We start from the raw sequence: 19,016 nt of genomic DNA on the forward strand, positions 1-19,016 counted from the left end.
CAGCCTGGACAACATGATGAAACCCCGTCTCTACTAAAAATACAAAAATTAGCTGGGCGTGGTAGCACACACCTGTAGTCCCAGCTATTCGGAAGGCTAAGGCATGAGAATTGCCTGAACCCAGGAAGCGAAGGTTGCAGTGAGCTGAGATCATAGCACTGCACTCCAGCCTGGGTGACAGAGCAAGACTTTGTCTCAAAAAAAAAAAAAAAAAAAAAAGAAAGAGCTGCCCAATGGATCACTTGAGGTCAGGAGTTTGAGACAAGCTTGGCCAACATAGTTAAAACCCCATCTCTACTAAAAATACAAAAATTAGCTGGGTGTGGTGGTGCGTGCCTGTAGTCCTAGCTGCTCTGTCTCAAAAAAAAAAAGCTTACAATCTTCATGAGCACACTGACTACAAGAATGTTGAACACTGTCAAGCAAAGAAGCTCAATTTCCCTTCATTTCTTCCAACTTTGACTTTGAAGGAGAGAGAAAGTTTTCTTATTAGGCATTGTTTTTGCTCATGTGCTCAGATACAGCAAGCTAATAAATCTGTCAGAGAAAAATTTACATTTCTCAGGAGACTGAACATTCACACCAGCCAGCATTCCCATCAAGGAACATGAATACATAAATGTACATACACTTGAAGCTCTACAGTTGTTGTTTCCAGTGTTTTAAGCTTCAGTTCATGGGCTCGTTGACATATGAGAGTCTTCCCTTTTGAAATTCCAAATAGATTGAAAAACAAATTGTGAAATCACAGGACGACACTAAGGAATATTGCATCACTCCTCCCTGCCTCAACACCCCACTTCCATTTTCTGCTCAAAAGATTTCCTAACATCTGAGAGCATCATCAGTGTAAGTTGGCATTTAAAAAGGGCTGAAATGGTTTTTAAAGCTTCCAAAGCTTTTAACCTTAAAAATCATATATGGAACAAAATTTACCACTGAAAGTTAATCTCAAATATGTTTGTGTCTTTTATTTATTTATTTTTTGACATACGGTCTTGCTCTGTTGTCCAAGATGGAGGGCAATGACACAATCACAGCTCACTGCAACTTCGACCTTCTGGGCTCAAGAGATTCTCCCTCCTCAGCCTCAAAAGTAGCTGGGACCACAAGCACACACCACTACACTCAGCTAATTTTTTATTTTTTGTAGAGACACGGTCTTGCTATGTTGTGCAGGCTGGTCTCAAACTCATGACCTCAAGCAGTCCTTCCACCTTGGCCACCCAAAGGGCTGGGATTACAGGGGTGAGCCACCATACCAAGCCTGTTTGCGTCTTATCCCATTTGAAGCACAACTGAAAGGAACACTGTTTTGTCATCAAAACAATATTAAGATGGCATTATTTTATTTTACATGTTGTTTTTACTATTTTGGTAAGTAGGAAACAAAGAAGTAAAATTCGTTCTAGTAATTGAGTTGGTTCTAGTAATTTAAAACTAACAGTAAAAGAAAATCACAATGCTTTCATTTCCAGTGGCCTTTACAGGAAGAGTGATCATAAATTCATTCTCATTGGTGGATGTATCACCAACTAGAGGCAGGCCCAACAACAGCTTCTTCTGTTCGAGAAGCCCAAAGCTGGAAAATTTCAGATAGATTAGCTGTGTTATAGTCAGTGGATGCAGCCCAAAATACAATGCTGTTCACACTGAATTTTGACATTTTACTCAACAAATAATTATTAGTGCCTGCTATATTAGCTATTGTTGTTATCACTATTGTCAACTTTGGTCATTATTATATTTCCAATACAGAGATGAGTGCTCAACACATAGAAGGCAATCAGTATGTATTTATTAAATGAATGAGTAGGTGACTTAATCAAGAGATAAGAATTACTACTTAAAGAAGAGTAATTTTGCCTTTGTTTTACTGTGTAAAAACAGAGCTTGATAAAGAGCTATATTTATTTTCTTTCAGACCCTTCTTCGCTAAAACTTTAGTTTTCTTCTGTCTCTACTGCTTAGAGTCAGTGAGCCCACACACTCAGGTTCAGGTTGATTTTCTTCCTATTTGTGGATGTCATCTATGTATCTGCCTTTTCAGGCAGTGAAATCATTCCAAAAGTTCTTGTTGACTGCAAGAGCTTGAAGGCTTTTTATTTGTGAGGGGATGAGAATACTGGCATCTATTCTGTCTTATTTAGTGACTGAAATGTGTGACACTGAGCAAGGCCTTTATCCTCCAGTCGCCTCTGTTTATCCATCTGGAAAAGGAGAAGGACAATACTCACTTGTCTGGTATGGAAGTGATTGCCAAGGACTTTGTGATCCCCACAGAGAAGGTGACATTTTAGTTGCTACATATTACAAATGTTTTCCTTTCATTAATTAGGTGTTCAGATACAGATATTGAGCAAAAAATTAAAAAGCACAGATAGTCATATAGATTTTAATAATATGTACATGCCTCCTTTATGTATTAACTTTACATTTGATTATTTATTTTTCTTTTTTGGAGACAGAGTCTCACTCTGGAGCGCAGGCTGGAGCGCAGTGGCGTGATTTTGGCTCACTGCAACCTCCGCCTCCCAGGTTCAAGCAATTCTCATGCCTTAGCCTCCCGAGTAGCTGGGACAACAGACATGCACCACCACACCCAGCTAATTTTCTGTATTTTTAGTAGAGAGGGGGTTTTGCCATGTTGGCGAGGCTGGTCTCAAACTCCTGACCTCATGTGACCCACACACCTCAGCCTCCCAAAGTGCTGGAATTACAGGTGTGAGCCACCGCACCCGGCCAACACTTGATTATTCTTCAATCTACAGTCACAGATTAGAGACCATTTAGTCCAGTATTTCTTAAACAGATCGTGCCTACATTCCCCTGTGTAATTTTTAAGTCTGCGCATGCCCTGGCCCCACTTTATTTTCCCCTGGTTAAGAACCAGGGATCAGGACCAACCTCTGTTTTTTTAAGAAGTAGAACACTGAGGGACAGCTGGTAAGTGTAGCATCAGGACAAAAATCCCTATCTTCTGATATCTTCTGATGGGTTTTGTTCCTGTACAATACGAAATATCTAATTTATTTGTTGGTATTGATATATTTCAAGGTAACTTATTTTTTTTTTCTGGAGACGGAGTTTCGCTCTTGTTGCCCAGGATGGAGTGCAATGGTACGATCTCAGCTCACCGCAGCCTCTGCCTCCCGAGTTCAAGTGATTCTCCTGCCTCAGCCTCCTGAGTAGCTGGGATTACAGGCATGCTCTACCATGCTCGGCTAATTGTGTATTTTTAGTAGAGATAGGGTTTCACCACGTTGGTCAAGCTGGTCTCAAATTCCTGATCTCAGGTGATCTGCCCGCCTTGGCCTCCCAAAGTGCTGGGATTACAAGAATGAGCCACTTTGCCCAGCCAAGCTAACTTTCTATATACACATTGGCGGTAACCATTGAAAACTTGTCTGCCCTGCTTTATAGTTCATGACTATTTTTTCCCCTTTTCATTTCTTCTCTAATCTATAAAGGCTTCTGAGAGTCATCTTGCTGGAAATAAATTCAACCTTTTATAAATCTTCAAAGCACATTTAACCTGTATTATATTCAGGTGTTTATCAATCAGTCTCGTTCTGCATTAAAGAATTTTTGTCTTCCTTTCCCTAGTTCTCCAAGTCATGAACTCCTGGAAACAGAAGTCAATACACACATTGTCCTTAGAATAATAACAACAAAATAAAAGCTTATGTACCAGGCAATGTGTTAGACCAGTGGTTCTCAAACTTTAACAATCATTAGAATCAGCTGGAGTGTTTGTTAAAGTACTTAGTCCTGGGTCCCATCCCCAGAGTTTCTTATTTGGTGGGTCTGGCGTGGTAACAGGAATTTGCATTTCTATCATATTACCAGGTCATGTCATTTTGAAAAACATTCTTCTGCGTGGTCTAAATTTTAATATTTGCTACTGCTCCAGTAAGTAAGTTTTATTATTCCCATTTTCTTTTCTTTTCTCTTCTTTTCTTTCTTTTTTTTTTTGAGATGGAGTCTTGCTGTCACCCAGGCTGAAGTGCAGTAGTGCAATCTCGGCTCACTGCAACCTCTGCCTCTCAGGTTCCAGCTATTCTCCTGCCTCAGCCTCCTGAGTAGCTGGAACTACAGGCACACGCTGCCATTCCCAGCTAATTTTTGTATTTTTAGTAGAGATGGGGTTTCACCATGTTGGCTAGGCTGGTCTTGAACTTCTAACCTCAGGTGATCTGCCTGCCTCAGCCTCCCAAAGTGCTGGGATTACAAGCAGGAGCCATCGCGCCCGGCCTGTTATTCCCATTTTCAAAAGAGTCACATAACTAGTAAATAGAAGAAGTAAGATTGAATCCACCTCTTGATAGTGCTTTGGTCTTCCCCTTAGCATACCCTCCCCTGATTTTGGAGTTTCTCTTATATATCATAAGCTCTCAAGAAATGTACACAGGATAGCCGGGTGTGTTGTCAAGCCTGTAGTCCCAGCCACTCAGGAAGCTGAGGCAGGAGGATTACTTGAGCCCAGTAGTTCAAGGCTACAGAAAGCCATGATCTCCATGATCAAGCCACTGCAATCCAGCCTGGATGACACAGTGAGAGCCCTACTCTAAAAAAAGGAGAGACAGAAATGTACACAGGAGGTCACTGAATTGTTTAGGCCTGGAGATAGGCCTTTGCCTAGGTTCAATTGTGATATTGGGCAAATTACATAACCTCCCTCCCACCACATGTCTCAATTTTCTCATCTGTGAATTGGAAATTCATAGTATTTACCTATAATACACATTGTAGTTGACTCCCCAAAATTCAATCTATTCCTCTTCCACTTTATAGCAATCAGTGTGGTTCAAGGAATTGCCACAGCTCTGAGAGTAAATTCTAATTAATTCAAATCAATTCAGATAACCCTAATCCTCTGTATAAGCCTTAGTTGATTACACAATAGTATTCCTTCCCATCTCCCAATAGCTACTGTTTAGTAGCTAAGCAACTGACTAAAGTTAAGCTAACTAAAGTTATAAGGGGGAGAAGGATTTTTTTTTCACTTTTTTCATTGTTTGTAGAGGCATTCTCTCTGCTTTGCTCAACATAAATAGGGAGGTAGGGTCTGATGGCCCAACCTACAGAGAGGAGTTGATGTGAAGAGGAATCCAACACTGGATGTCAGGACAGAGGCAGAACCTGGGGACCTGGAGACGAGGCAGAGATACAGGATTCATCAGCCAAACCTGATGGTGCCTTTTCTCTAGACGCTCAGCTATGTGAGTCAAAAAATGCCCCATTGTTTTAGTCAATTGGAGTTTGTTTTTCTTCCTGTAACTTATAGTCAAACACTCTGATAACCTATGACAAAGGATTAGTATACAATTAAATGAAGTAATGCATAAAGAGGTTGGGCATATAATAAAGACTTACCTCATGTGAGCTAAAACCACTATCAAGGCAGTTTCTAGGCCCAAGAGCACAAGTGACCTTAAACGCCACTGAAAGCTCCCTTGGAGGTGTTCTCACCAGGAGGATTAGAGAAGCCAAAACAACCAGGTGAATATCTCTGTCAATGATAGACAACTTGGCTATAACAGGAAAATATTCTAGAATTTATGGGATTATGGAACAACGAATAGAGTTAACTTTAGAAAGGAGATTTACAAAATAAGTAGCGGGTATGGATATTGTTAGTCCGTAGCTGATTAAGGCTCTGATTAAGTGAATTGCCCCAAGTCTCAGAGCAGACATGGGCCTAGTCCAAACTTAGAGCTCATATTACTTGCAGTGGATGTCTGTTCTCTTGGCTGTCCAGCAGGCCACCTTTTCCTTCAGGACACTGCTCTCCCACTGCATTACACATGTGACTTGTTTGGGGCTGCCAAAATATATTTGTTATCTTTTTTTTTTCAGTAAGCTAATACAAAATTATTGTTTCTTCAATAATTACTTTGCATTTATTGTCATCATTTCACTCCCAAATGTATCAAAATTAAAGTATAAAAGGAAGGAAAAAAGGATAAGTAGAAGATCCTGATTACCTTTTAGTCATAGTTTCATTATGTTATCTTTTAGGGTCTGGAATACACTGACCAGTGTATTAGACAAAATTTTATGAGAATTGGTTAAAGATATAGGGAAGAAATGTATTTGGAAAAAAAAAAACACACCAAACCAAAACAAAACAAAAGCCATTATTTTGAGAGTAAATTCTACGGGGGAAGAAGCTTACAAGCCACCCGAGTATGGCCTGGACTCTGGCGTGTGTGTGCGTGCTGGGGAGTGTCTTGATGGTGGACTCTGGCGTGTGTGTGCATGCTGGGGAGTGTCTTGATGGTGATGTTGTGTCATTGCTTCATTTCTGGCACTCAGTCACTACTCAAGAAAACCAGATTGAAAATTTGGAATCTGTGCTTCAGTGTATTGAAACTGGCCTCCAATCACTAAGGAAAAATCAAAACAAAACACACAAGAATTTAGAGAGAATATTTTTCTGCCAAAAACTAATTTTTCCTTGATGCTATTTCTTATTTGGGTCAATACTCCAATGGAAAAAATAGATAGATTGGTCAAGAGTTCAATATAATTTTCTGTGACATTTGAACTAAAGTAACATCATAAAAACTTAAACACAGGAAATTGTATCCTCTCCTGCCGATGTATGTGTGACTATTTGTCTCTCTTAAAAGAAAAAAGTAGAAGAAAATTAATTGAATGGTATTTTGTTTTACTTGAAATGTTAAACTAATGTCAAACTAATTTATTTATTCAATAAATATTTATTAAGCACCTACTACATGCCGGTACTATATGCCAGGTATAGATACTTGGGATATATTAATGAGCAAAACAAAACCAGTAGCAAACTTGTACATGCAGATAAGGGTTTAAAATATTGTTGGCATGGGCCAGGTGCAATGGATCACACCTGTAATCCTAGCACTTTGGGAGGCTAAGGTGCGAGGATCACTTGAGGTCAGAAGTTTGAGACTAACCTGGGCAAGATAGTGAGACCCCCATCTCTATTTAAAGAAAAAAGAAAAAAAAATTATTGTTGGCACGGTCATAAAAATGGGAACAGTAGACACGGGAATACAAGAGTAGGGAAGGGAGTGAAGTAGGGTTGGAAAAAACTATCTGTTGGGTACTATACTCACTACCTGGATGACAGATTTGATTCATGCGTACTCCAAACCTCAGCATCATGCAATATACCCAGGTAACAAACCTGCACATGTATCCCCTGATTCCAAAATAAAAGTTCAAAAAATAAAAATAAAACAAAAATCATTGGGCTTCTGAGACTTATTTGTGAACCGATTTATTTTCTTGCTATTATTGCTATCATAATTCTTGGCTAAACAGCTGTTATAATTGCCTCAATTTTGAAAATATCAGGTTTGTTTGCTTGTTTGTTTGTTTGTTTTTGAGATGGAGTTTTGCTCTGTCACCCAGGCTGGGGTGCAGTTGCACGATCTTGGCTCACTGCAACCTCCTTCTCTCAGGTTTAAGTGATTCTCCTGCCTCAGCCTCTTGAGTAGCTGGGATTACAGGTACAAGCTACCAAGCCTGGCTAATTTTTTGTATTTTTAGTAGAGACGAGGTTTCACCATGTTGGCCAGGCTGGTCTTGAACTCCTGACCTCCAGTGATCTGCCCACCTCAGCCTCCCAAAGTGCTGTGATTACAGGCGTGAGCTCCCGGCCTCAAAATATCAATTAGAATCTAGCTTCCTGCCCTTTGTTGAGCCAAATGATATGATAGGTGAGGAAAACTGGGAAACTTAGAAGAGGTTACATAGATCTTTACAAAAACAGAGGGGCTGACTCTGGGATAATATGGAGGATAATGGGGAAGAAAAGTATTATTCAAGTGAGGAAGAATCTACATAAAAGAAGAGATTGGGATTTCTTCTTTTTCTTCTTCTTTTTTTTTTTTTTTTTTTTTTGAGACAGTCTCACCCAGGCTGGAGTGCAATGGCGTGATCTCGGCTTGCTGCAACCTCCGCCCTGCCAAGTTCAAGCAATTGTCCTGCCTCAGCCTCCTGAGTAGCTGGGATTACAGGCACACACCACCATGCCTGCCTAATTTTCGTATTTTGGCCAGGCTGGTCTCGAACTCCTAACCTCAAGTGATCCTCCCACCTAGGCCTCCAAAAGTGCTGGGATTACAGGTGTGAGACACTGCCCCTGGCCAACAATATCTTCTTGACAGAGGATTTCAACTGGAGGTCAGTTTAAGATTTTTACAATTGTCAAAAGAAGAGCAGGGTTTAAAAAGGCTGAGATACACTGAGCCATAGAATTATATCATTAAACATATGGCCATTGTCATACCTTGGAAAAATTGCTGACTTTATCAGGTGCAACCTAAGTTATAGTAGTAGAAGTAGTAATGGTTTCAGTGTGTCATCCAGGGTTGTTTTTTTTTTTTTTTTTTTTTAAAGTAGTAATGGTAATAATAATGAAAGAAATAGTAATAGTAATGACTTCTACTTACAAAAAGCTTACCGTTGGCCAAGTACCATTCTAGACAGTATTTCACTTCGAAAACGTCCATTATAATCTAGTTCCTGTATCCTTATGAATTATTATTACTGTTATTATTATTTTTAAGGCAAGGTCTCACTCTGTCATCCATGCTGGAGTGTAGTGGGGCAATCAAGGCTCACTGCAGCCTCAACCTCCCAGACTCAGGCAATCCTCTGGCCTCAGCCTCCTACATAGCTGGGATATAGGCAGGGTCTCCCTTTGTTGCCCAGGCTGGTCTCGAATTCCTGGACTCAAGCAATCCACCCACCTTGGCCTCTCAAAGAGCTGGGATTATATGCATGGGCCACCGTAGCTAGCCTAGTTTTCTGGGTTTTGTTAGTCAAATGATGATAGGTGAGAAGAACTGGGGAAACTTACAAGTTACATTGATCTTTATGAAAACAGGTGGGCTGACTCTGGGATAATTTAAGTCACAGCTCTTCTGTGGGGTGATTAGATTACTTGCACAACATTACACAGATCTTCATCTATTCTTGGATGAATCTGTTGGGCATGGACCACTAGAGGAATAATAGATGCTCTATCATTAGGGATTCTAATCTATTCTGAGGAGAACAAAGAGCCTTTTACTCTCAGAATCAATTCTCAGGACCTCTACCTAGTTCAGAAGAGGCCTCCTCTGGTTAAGAGACCACATGCTGGCAGGGTGTGGTGTTCACGCCTGCAATCCTAATGCATTAAGAGGCCGAGGCAGGAGAATTGCTCGAGCCCAGGATTTCAAGACCAGTCTGGCCAACAGAGTGAGACAATATCTACAAAAAAAAATTTAAAAATTTGCTGGGTGTGGTGGTGCACCCCAGTGCACTCACCTGCAGTCCCTACCTTGGGAGGTCAAGGCTGCAGTGAGCTGTGATTAAACCACCACTCTCCAGCCTGGGCAACAGAGCAAGACCCTGTCTCAAAAAAAAACCCAAACATATGTAAGCATATTCATCTGCAAAAAATTGTTTTAAAGTTAAAAAATAAAAATTAAAATAAACAACAACAACGAAAAGAAAACAACCAAGAGACCCCATGTGTCCTGAGGTCCTGAGGTACTGGAGAGTCTCCAGGCCCACCTAAGAGCAGAAACTTTTAGTCTATTTGAAAATCTAATTACAGAAGGAAACAAGTACCTTGGTGCTTTTGTCTTTGCTTGCAAATACAACAAAAAACTAATGGTAACTTCTTTTCTTTCTTTCTTTCTTTCTTTCTTTCTTTCTTTCTTTCTTTCTTCTTTCTTTCTTTCTGTCTCTGTCTTTCTCTCTTTCTTTCTTTCTTTCTCTCTCTCTTTCTTTTTCTTTCTTTCTTTCTTCCTTTCTTTCTTTTCTTTTCTTTTTTTTTTTTTTTTTGAGACGGAGTCTTTCTCTGTCCCCCAGGCTGGAGTGCACTGGCACGATCTCGGCTCACTGCAAGCTCCACCTCTCGGGTTCACGCCATTCTCCTGCCTCAGCCTCCTGAGTAGCTGGGATTACAGGCGCCCACCACCACGCCCAGCTAATTTTTTGTATTTTTAGTAGAGACGGGGTTTCACCGTGTTAGCCAGGATGGTCTCGATCTCCTGACCTCGTGATCCGCCCGCCTCGGCCTCCCAAAGTGCTGGGATTACAGGCTTGAGCCACTGCGCCCGGCCTTCTTTTTTTTTTTTTTTTGAGACAGAATCTCACTCTGTTGCCCAGACTAGAGTGCAGTGGCATGATCTCAACTCACTGCAGCCTCTGCCTCTCGGGTTCCAGCGATTCTCCTGCCTCAGCCTCCCAGGTAGCTAGGATTACAGGCATGCACCACCACGCCTTGCTGATTTTTGTATTTTTAGTAGAGATGGGGTTTCACCATGTTGGCCAGGCTGGCTTACGAACTCCTGACCTCAGGTGATCAGCCCGCTTAGGCCTCCCAAAGTGCTAGGACTACAGGCGTGAGCCACCACACTGGCCATAATTTCTTTCTCTTCCTTTCTCTGCTTCTTTCTTCTCTTCTTCCCTCTCTTCTTCCTTTCCTTCCGCCCTCCTTTCCTCCTTCCCTCCTTCTTTCTTTTCATGTATCTATTCAACAAACAAGTATTTAGAGCAGGAGTGTTCAATCTTTGGCTTCCTTGGACCACATAGAAGAATTGTCTTGGGCCACACATAAAATACACTAACAATAGCTGATGGACTAAAACACATACACACAAATCTTGTAATGTTTTAAGAAAGTTTACAAATTTGTGTTTGGCTGCATTCAAAGCCATCCTGGGCCACATGTGGCCGTGGGCCTTGGGTTGGACAAGCTCGATTTAGAGGCTCCTTTATGCAAGGCCAGGTGCTAGGAGCTGAGGTTGCATGGTAAACAGAAGAAGGCCCCTGCCCCGGGAGACAGAGCATAATTCCCTTATGGTATAGAACACCTGAACCATGAGGTCAGGAGCTGTGGGGTCTTGTTCACCACTGTACCCTCTACCCCTACCTAGCACAGCACATGGCAATAAGTACATGCTCAAAAATACTTTGAGTGAGTGAATACAAGTTGAGTGCTGCTTCACTCATTAAAGGGTGCTCTTGAAGTCCCTCAGCTGGTAAATGCCACCCTGCGGACTGCCCAAGTTCCCCTCAGGAAAAACAGAACCAGTGTACATTCAGATCTTAAGAGTGGTCATCCGGAATACGTACCTTATGAAAAAGTAAGGATATTCAGGTTCAGTAATGATACACTTGGTTTGCAAATAACACACGTTCGTTTTCATGTTGCTAAAGACTCCTTGCTAGGAAACGAAACACTTGTAATTTAATATGCAGTGTTCTCAAGAGTCTGAGGCCAAACCACCTCAAGCTGTGAATGCCTTGGCTCTGAAGAGCCAGTCAGGGTCAGGGCAGGGCAGCACTTGGCCTGATGCTCCTCCAGAATAAACCAAACAGCCACAGGAAGTGGTTTCTGTGATTCAGTAGGTGGCACACTTCCTTTTGAGTCAGAACTGAATCACAGCTGTGAGAGGCGAAAAAGACCTATTTCTTTATCCCATACTTTTTACCTATTCCCAGTGGTAAATTTATCACGGACTGTCATATAATGCATCCTGTTTAGTTTAGCGTATTTAAGCAAACAAAAAAAATTTGGCAAATCAACTATGGGGAAGCAAGAAAGGAGGGGGAAAAACACGGCCGACTGAAATTAATCCAAACGTCATTATGTCGTCACAGGGCCATATTCTCAGAGTTGATTGAAAGAATTGCCGCAGTGATTTTGCTGGGGTCATTCAGACCCCTGGTTCTCTCAACTGGAGTCTGACCCATTTCCAGTGAAAGCAGTTAGATCACACTTACATAAACCGTGTTGCTTCGAATGGGCCTGCCCTCCTCTTCACTCACTGACCCTGGCTTGCTTCTTGGCATGTCTGCTGGAAGGCCATTCTCTGTCTGCCCCAGGCATGGCCCTAGTTCAGCTGCGGGTGAAATGATCCTGTTCTGAATGTACTGAATGCTGCTGGCAATGCTGTAAATTGTTGTGAGGCTTAAGGAAAAACCCCATAGATATCAACAAGTCATAAAAACAGGCGTATTTTCTCTTCGTCTCTTTCCCACTATGTGTTTTATTCTTCAATATTAACAGTTCTGGGAATGTAAATGTATTTAACTATATTTTCCTCTGATGAACTAGATTTTAGTATATAATTTGTGACTTCCTTCCATACCAATTTGTTCATATTGATAGCATGCTTCAGAACAAAGCTTCAGAGCTCAGGCTATACATCCTGTAACACTCTTGGAAGACCAATGATCAGACTGGAACCAGAAATCTTATTGCCATGTTAATATGTCATTTTTCCTTCTGTGAAATATTCCAATAATGTAAAGAATACAAGATTCAAAGTCACATAGACCCATGTACACATTCAATCTACACAAAAGTTTGTGGAGCTTGGTGACCTTCAATAAGTCTTAACATCTCTGAGCCATAATTTCCTCAGTCTGAAAAATGGGATGCTAACATAAGGCCAACATTACAGTGAGAATTAAATAAAACTTTTACATAGTGTCTAGGACAGCTCCTAGCTCATATTTAGTGTTTAAAATAAGCCTCTGACCTTTCTTTTTATTTACAATACCTTTCCATTGGGAGATACGGACAGCACTTGGACACAACTGTACAGGCATGCTAAGTCTCATCCTTCCAAAGACGTCAGTCACATTCAGCTCCTTTAGCAGTTTCATCAACAGCACGTATAGCACATGTGATACCAAACAGCAAGTTGGGCTCCTTAATAAAGCAGTAAAGAAGGTCAGCCAGGATGTGGGCTTTAAAGCCAAGGCCAGCTCTTCTGGGCAGGACAGTTGTGGCTGAAGTATGACAGCCAAATGTAATGAGAGTCCTCATTTGACATATTGAAGGGAGCACCTCGAGGATGGGCAGGGAAAAGAACCATCAACAGTACTCACCACCAGAGCAGCAGTGAGTGCCCAGGTCAAACTGGACAAGGGCTGGCAGACAGGTGGAAATGCGAATACATCGTTAGATTTGAAAAGGACTTTGGCAGGGCGCGGTGGCTCACGCCTGTAATCCCAGCACTTTGGGAGGCCGAGGCGGGTGGATCATGAGGTCAGGAGATCGAGACCATCCTGGCTAACACGGTGAAACCCCGTCTCTACTAAAAATGCAAAAAATTACCTGGGCGTGGTGGCAGGCGCCTGTAGTCCCAGCTACTCGGGAGGCTGAGGCAGGAGAATGGTGTGAACCCGGGAGGTGGAGCTTGCAGTGAGCCGAGATCATGCCGCTGCACTCCAGCCTGGGCGACAGAGTGAAACTCTGTCTCAAAAAAAAGAAAAGAAAAGAAAAGAAAAGCCCTTTTAAAAATGTCCATCCTCCCATAACCCTTTGAAGCCTCCCACGTCCCCCCAGTTCCTCCCAAATGGCATATAAAAAGGGTGATGGCTTTTAGTCAAAGGCAGTAGTACTCCCCAAACAGTTAAGGTCCAGAACATCATCTTGTATATACCTGTCTTAGAGCTATCACATTGCGTACTGGGGTTTCCTGATTACTTGACAGACTCTTCTGCTAGACAGACTCCTGAAGACAAGGAGTGGGTCTTACTCATCCTTCAGCCAAACCTTACCTGTAGCTCAGCATGTAGCCCATGGTAGATGCTCAACCAATTTTGTTAACTTGAGAGAAATACAAGAAAGCCAAGTCAGAAATACCATTGTTGCTGTTAGAAAATTTCAAAGAGGAATTTGTGGTCTCTGGTGCCAAGGTCCCATAAGAGTTCCAGCTGGGTGAGCTTCTTATGAGGAAAGGAGCCAGAAGTCGGAACCCATAGTGTGACAATATGAGAGAAAAGAGGATGAAAGCTGTTTTTAAATTGCACCTGTCTAAGGCAATCCGAGCTTGACACATGGTGTCTGGAGGTCTGGGCATTGTCTGAGTGGAGTGTTGATTGTATGTCTCCTGGAGGCTTCTGTTTAAATAACTGCCAGAGCAGGATGACTCAGCAGCCGGAGGATGAGATGCTCTTGATCTGCCTCCCTCTTTAAGTGACAAATCACATTGCCCTGGGTGTCTGTGGCAATCTCTGTTATGATACACTCCTTCCTGCCAGCCCATCAGCCAGGGTGGCAAGTCACAGTTACTAATCTGGAGACTGATCAAAATTGCTGATAGGCATGATCCCATGCTCCAAGTGTGGAGAATGATCTTTAAAATGAACTCTTGTCAATAGATTTACTTTCTTTTTTTTTTTTTTTTTTTGAGATGGAGTCTCGCTCTGTAGCCAGGGGAGTGGTGTGATCTCGGCTCACTGCAACCTCCACCTCCCGGGTTCAAGTGATGCTCCTGCCTCAGCCTCCCTAGTAGCTGGGACTACAGGTGCATGCCACCACACCCAGCTAATTTTTGCATTTTTAGTAGAGATGGGGTTTCACCATGTTGCCTAGGCTGCTCCTGAACTCCTGACCTCAGGTGATCTGCCCACCTCAGCCTCCCAAAGTGCTGGGATTACAGGCGTGAGCTACCACGCCCAGCCTAGATTTTGTTACTGAGACTGAGTCTCACTCTGTTGCCCAGGCTGGAGTGCAATGGTGTGATCTTGGCTCAATGCAACCTCTGCCTCCTGGGTTCAAGCAATTCTCTTGCTTCAGCTTCCTGAGTACCTGGGATTGCAGACGCCTGCCACCACACCTGGCTATTTGTATTTTTAGTAGAAACGGAGTTTCACCATGTTGGCCAGGCTGGTCTCAACCTGCTGACCTCAAGTGATTCGCTCGCCTCGGCCTTCCGAATGCTGGGATTCTAGGCGTGAGCCACGGCACTCAGCCTTGTTTCTGAAATTTAGAGACTGATTTTACATTTCTAGTCTGTCTCCATATCAAAGACTCCTTATTGTCTTCAGGATAAAGTCGAAATTCAATATCCTGGCCATTAGGGTCCTATAGGAACTTATCTATACCTACCTTCCTAGCATAATAGAATCTTAACTTGTTTTGCTTTTTTTTCTACTTGATATTGGCTTACTTCTGTTTGTTTGTTTTTGTCCCTGGCAGATAAATGGTGACAGGACAAATCTTTAAGAACGTGGCCTAGAGGCCAGGTGTGGTGGCTCACTCCTATAATCCCAGTACTTGGGAGGCCGGGGCATGCAGATCACTTGAAGTCAGGAGTTGGAGACCAGCCTGACCTAATATGGCGAAACCCCGTCTGTACAAAAAATCCAAAAAATCCAGGTGTGTTGGTGCACTCCTGTAATCCCAGCTACTCGGAAGGCTGAGGCAGTAGAATCGCTTGAACTTGGGAGATGGAGGTTGCAGAGAGCCCAGATCACCCCACTGCACTCTAGCCTGGGTGACGGAGCGAGACTCCTTCTGAAAGGAGAAGAAGGGGAAGGGGAAGGGGAAAAAGGGGAAGGGGAAGAAGGGGAAAGGGAAGGGAGAAAAAAAGAAAAGAGAAAAGTGGCCTAGGAGGAAATCCTACCTAGTAGCTATTTCCTGAGAATTGCAGAAGTTACCATTATTAAAATTTAGTAGGCTGGGTATAGTGGCTCACGCCTATAATCCTAGCACTTTGGGAGGCCGAGGTGGGAGGATCTCTTGAGCTCAGGAGTTTAAGACCAGCTCAGGCAAGAGTGACACCCCTGTCCTTACAAAAATATCAAAAAATTAGCTGGACATGGTGGCATGCACCTCTGTTCCCAGCTACATGGGAGGCTGAGGCTGGAAGATGACCTAAGCCCAGGAAGGGGAGGCTGTGGTGAGCCATGATCATACCACTGCACTCCAGCCTGGGTGACAGAAAAAAAGAGACCCTGTCTCAATATAAATAAATAAATAAATATAAAATTTAGTAGCACAGTACTTTCATGTTGGTCATTAAAGAGAAGTATTCTCTGGACTTTTTTGTTTGACAAATGTTGGTCAACTTTCAAGTAGGGATTCAAGGATAGCTTAGATACAAGAATCAGAAACTATACCTGTAGGAACAGAAAACTTAAATTTGTGATTTGGACTAGCTGCTCTGTGCTACGCCCGAAATGAGCTAAATAGGTTTCTAACTTTTTTGTTTCTTTGTTTGAGATGGAGTCTCACTCTGTCACTCAGGCTGGAGTGCAGTGGCATGATCTCGGCTCACTGCTTCCCAGCTTCAAGTGATTCTCCTGCCTCAGCCTCACAAGTGGCTGGGATTACAGGCACACACTGCCACATCTGGCTAATTTTTTATTCTTTTTGGTAGCGATGGGGTTTCACCATATTGGCCAGGCTGGTCTCAAACTCCTGACCTCAAGTGATCCACCCACCTAAGCCTCCCAAAGTGCTGGGATTACAGGTATGAGCCACCACTCCCAGCTGGTTTCTAACATACTTTTAAGCATTATAAATGCTTTAACTTGTCTGCAAGGGCTGATTCAAATTTCAGATTATGTTTTTGCAACTCCTGGTTCAGATCAAAGGAGACAAAGGAGACAATCCACACCATCCACAACCCCACTATTCACCTCTACACCATCCTTCCTACTCACTGCAAACAGGAATTCCTTGGCTACATAAGTATTGTCTCTGGCGAACAAGGACTTTGGGTCACACATTTTGTGTTTCCTCAGAGTTTTAGTTCAGTGGGTCCTGTCCACACTGTGGTGCTTAACACCGTTGACTTGATTTGACTTTGAAAGAGGAGCTCTCCACTCACCTCCAACCTCTGCAGATTCCACTCAAGGATAATTGTGAATTGTGGTTTTTTATTTACCCCCCAGAGTTTAATTATTATTTGCAATATTAATTTCTTTTGGCAGGCAGTAGTAATTTTACAAATCTCTTTTGGAGCCCAGAGAGAAACGTTTCCACTTGAGATAAATGTTTGGGTAACAACAATGAAGAGAGAAAATATTCAGACTTTTTGTGATTCTAATTCACTTGCAAGTTTTACTTTTTCTGCTTTGAGATATTCTGTAGCTATGAGTCCTTAGGAAATCCACTTTGGTTTACTTATAATAATTTTAAGCAGTATTTTAAAATGAAACAAAGTAATACAACATGTTGTTTCATTAGGTTATTGTAAACATTTAAAAATACATATATAAGGCTGGGCACGGTGGCTCACGTCATTGCACTCCAGTCTGGGCAATAGAGTGAGACTCTGTCTCAAAAAAAAAAAAAAAACAAAAACAGAAAAAACACACAGAAGAAACTCTGAAATATATAATGTCACAACCAAGAAATAACAATGGTAGGTATTCTGGAGTACACACTTTACAAAGTTGTTTGTTTGTTTGCTTTTGGAGTTGGACGTGAGGGGAGGTGGGAAGGTGAAGTTGGAGGCGAGGTCTTTGTTGTTGTTTGAAGCAGTGTCTCACTCTGTCGCCCAGGCTGGAGTGCAGGCTGTGATCTGGGCTCACTGTGGTCTCGATCTCCCTGGGCTCAAGTGATCCTCCCATTTCAGCCTCCTGAGTAGCTGAGTAGCTGGGACTACAGGCGTGTGCCACTACGCCCAGCTGAATTGTTTTGTTTTTTTTTGTTTTTATTTTGTAGAGGTGGGGTTTCACTAGTTGCCTAGGCTGGTCTCGAATTCCTGAGCTCAAGCGATCTGCCTGCCTCAGCCTCCCAAAGTGCTGGCATTACAGGAGTGTGTCACTGTGCCCGGCCATCAGAGTTTTACCTTGTATAAGGAATACTGATCATGCTAGTTTGTTACCTACTTTTCAAATTTAATAATAGATGACACACCCTTTTCTATAGCGATTTAATTGCTCTAACAATTTCTTTGGCTATAACAATTTATTCTTTTATGGCTTCATAATATATTTAACCAAACCTTATATTTCCCATTACTATATAATGCTACGAAGACAGTTTTGAAAATAAATATTTATCTGAATCTCCTATTCAGCCCTACAGGTAGACTTCCTGAATTGAATGTCATGATATTTCTGAAGCTGTTTTTTTTTTTTTTCAACAGATGGTGGCCGGGCACTGTGTTTCCCACCTGTAATCCAGCACTTTAGGAGGCCAAGGGGGGCAGATCCCTTGAGGTCAGCAGTTTGAGACCAGCCTGGCCAACATGACAAAACCCCATCTCTAATAACAATATGGAAAAAAGAAAAAGATGGTTAACATTTATCTTTAGAAAATTTGTATCAACTTGGCAGAGCGCAGTGGCCCACTCTTGTAATCCCAGCACTTTGGGAGGCAGAGGCAGGCGGATCACATGAGGTCGGGAGTTCAAGACCAGCCTGACCAATATAGAGAAACCCTGTCTCTAGTAAAAATACAAAAATTAGCTAGGCGTGGTGTCACATGCCTGTAATCCCAGCTGCTTGGGAGGCTGAGGCAGAAAAATCGCTTGAACTGGGGAGGCGGAGGTTGTGGTGAGCTGAGATCGTGCCATTGTACTCCAGCCTGGGCAACAAGAGCGAAATTCCATCTCAAAAAAAAAAAAAAAGAAAGAAAATTTGGGTCAACAGATACTCCTATGAGTGCTATGGGTTTTTAGAATCACTGCGATAATCTCTTTCCGCTGCCGAATACTGTGTGTGTGTGTGTGTGTGTGTGAGAGAGAGAATTAGCAAATATTTATTGTGCACCTCCTAAGTTCTAGGCACAGGAAGGGTGAACAAGGCAAGAATTTAATTTTTAAATTTTTAATTAATTAATTACTTGTTTTTGAGACAAGTTCTGGCTCTGTCATCCAGGCTGGAGTACAACCTCTGCCTGCAAAGTTCAATCAATTCTTGGGCCTCAGTATCCCAAGTAGCTGAAATTACAGGCGCCCGCCACCACACCCAGCTAATTTTTGTATTTTTAGTAGAAATGGAGTTTCACCGTGTTGTCTAGGCTGGTCTCAAACTCCTGACCACAAGTAATCAGCACACCTTGGCCTCCCAAAGTGCTGGGATTACAGGGGTGAGCCACCGTGCCCGGCCTATCTTTATTTTTTTATTTTAACACTAATCAAGTGCACAAGTGAGAAGCGGGGAAAAGTAGAACAGAGAACTTGAATCTTATTGATGGAATTGTGCAATGAATGAATTATATAATTTCAGGCTGAGTTATATGCTATGAAGAAGAGTAAAGCAGTATGTGTATG

The 19,016-nt window shown here is 42.3% G+C and overlaps 1 long non-coding RNA gene across 1 annotated transcript; it reads right to left on the reverse strand.

Moving 5' to 3' along the window:
- Positions 1-1,610: 1,610 nt before the first annotated feature.
- On the reverse strand, positions 1,611-13,886 carry LOC129457475 (uncharacterized). The gene is made up of 5 exons (XR_008649262.1): positions 13,564-13,886; positions 13,118-13,255; positions 12,558-12,709; positions 2,908-3,006; positions 1,611-2,210 (listed from the first exon to the last, which is right to left on the reverse strand). It is a non-coding gene; the product is annotated as an uncharacterized lncRNA (long non-coding RNA).
- Between the last annotated feature and the right edge of the window lie 5,130 nt (positions 13,887-19,016).

The sequence above is a fragment of the Symphalangus syndactylus genome, chromosome 11 (genome assembly GCF_028878055.3).
Source record: "Symphalangus syndactylus isolate Jambi chromosome 11, NHGRI_mSymSyn1-v2.1_pri, whole genome shotgun sequence".
Lineage (NCBI taxonomy): Eukaryota > Metazoa > Chordata > Mammalia > Primates > Hylobatidae > Symphalangus > Symphalangus syndactylus.